We start from the raw sequence: 2,201 nt of genomic DNA on the forward strand, positions 1-2,201 counted from the left end.
TCTGGCTGTCTATCATCTATCTATCTATCATCTGTCTGACTATTTCTATCCATCTATCATTCTATCTATCTATCTATCTATCTATTATCTATCATCTGTCTGACCATTACAATAAAATAAAAAAGTATGTAAAAGTTACAGAAAAAAAGTATATTAAAGTTACATAGCCTAAATCTGTTCAAGTCCATTCACGTTTATACATTGTGCATCCTCTGGTGGTGTGCAAGAGAAATCACATGACTAACAAATATGAATTGTACATCTCACTTTTCCCTCATTTAAACAACACAATACTCATCGTTAACTGGAGTAATTATGGACAAGTTGTTTTGAATCATTGCCTTTTGAAATCTATGTATGCCGTTTCAACACATGAGTATCAGATTTATATTGGCGTAAAATGAGCGCATCAGCAGCCAGCAGACCAATCAAATATCCCTCTGGAAACGTGTCAATAATATCTGGCAGACTGGGACAAAAACAGGTTCTGCTATATGGACGAACCGACAAACAACTAATGTTTTAACCAATTCATGTTTATTTATTTTTCTCCTAGCTATACCATAGTAAAATCTGATCACACAAAATATTTTGCAGTAGACTAGACAGGCTACAGCGATCACTGACTGCGGTCTTGAAAATACATGGTCAAGCCAGCCGCACTTTTTTGTCTGCGCGTCTAATCGCGCACTTACGGTATGGGTGCTGGGAGCGGTCAAAATGCAAGTAAAGAAGCTGTAATAACGGCGTTTCCTTTATACTTTTGCTGATATTTTCAATAGATTGCTGTTCACGGTGACCCAAAACATGTCTGCATAAAACCTAATTTAACCCTAAAAAACCATAAAGCAACATCAGCATATTTATTTATTGCTATTTTATATCATTACATAAACAATACAATTTCAGGATTTTTTTTTAAATGACTTGAACATTGAATTAATGTTTGTGAATGAATTATTTTTTTGTACGTTAACATTTTAATTGTACATTTATTAATATACAGAATTTATCAATGTTTATATATATATATATATATATATGTGTGTGTGTGTGTGTGTGTGTGTGTGTTATGTATATTAATAAGTGTACAATACAAATGTTAATGTACAAAAAAATAATGTATTCACAAACATTCAATCAATGTTCAAGTCATTTTTTTTTTTAAATCCTGAAATTGTATTATTTATGTAATGATATAAAATAGCAATAAATAAATGTTTTTTTATGGAAAGATTTTGCTTTATGGTCTTTTTAAATGGTTAAATTACGTTTTATGCAGACATGTTTTGGGTCACCGTGAACAGCAATCTATTGAAAATATCAGCAAAAGTATAAAGGAAACGCCGTAATGACAGCTTCTTTACATGCACTGTGACCGCTCCCAGCTCCCATACCGTAAGTGCGCGATTAGACGCGCAGACAAAAGAAAAGTGCGGCTGGCTTGAGTGTGTATTTTCAAGACGCGGCTGGCTTGACCGCAGTGATCATTGTCACTCAAAGCAACATGTATTGTTCGAATTGCCAGATAAAATTGGCATAGTTTAAAAGCTGTGATTTTGCTTTATTAAGTAGGCCTATGACATATTAATATGAAATCTCAAAATCGAAGACACAAAAGGTAAATAAAAGTATCAGAGCACATACACCCGGTGTATGCTTCAATCACGCGTCCCCTAAATAAATAAATAAATGCATCATACGTACATAAATGAATAATTCAATCAAGCAATCGATCAATCAATCACAGTGGCCACTAAGACAAATATTACAGTATTTAGAATTTGGTTAGTTTTTCCAAATAAAGCCTATTTATTTATTTTTTTTAGTTTCGATTTCGTTTAGTACATTCTGTTACATTATTAGCATTATATACTCCTACCTTGTTGCAGTCCTGATCGAACCTCTTGTGTTGTGTTGTGGGGCAAGTTCAAGCTCAAACCAGTGCGCAACGTTTTGTTACGGTTTCCGGTTTGAACGACATGTTTCCTGGAAACGGTGTGCAACTGGGTTTGAGATGTTTTCTCTTGTTTGGTGGGTGTGTCAAACATGTCAGCCCAATCAGCAGCAACATATATATAAACCACGCGGTTTTAAAGAAACAGCTTGCACAATAACATCAAAATAAATTCACAATAGCAAGTATATTGTTTGCACATGTTTATTTACATTAAAGGCAAAATAACTGAAATAATAAGAGC

At 33.7% G+C, this 2,201-nt stretch overlaps 1 protein-coding gene across 2 annotated transcripts in view; it reads right to left on the reverse strand.

Moving 5' to 3' along the window:
• The window catches only part of LOC107720492 (serine/threonine-protein kinase Nek1-like), a 28,775-nt gene extending 26,816 nt beyond the window's left edge, over positions 1-1,959 (reverse strand). For both annotated transcript variants that reach the window (XM_016528209.1, XM_016528210.1), the window contains exon 1: positions 1,883-1,959. The gene's annotated coding sequence lies outside the window, so the exon portion shown is untranslated. The remainder of the gene's footprint in view (positions 1-1,882) is intronic.
• Between the last annotated feature and the right edge of the window lie 242 nt (positions 1,960-2,201).

This window comes from Sinocyclocheilus rhinocerous, unplaced genomic scaffold (assembly GCF_001515625.1).
Source record: "Sinocyclocheilus rhinocerous isolate Xijiao unplaced genomic scaffold, SAMN03320098_v1.1 scaffold691, whole genome shotgun sequence".
NCBI classification, from domain to species: Eukaryota; Metazoa; Chordata; class Actinopteri; order Cypriniformes; family Cyprinidae; genus Sinocyclocheilus; species Sinocyclocheilus rhinocerous.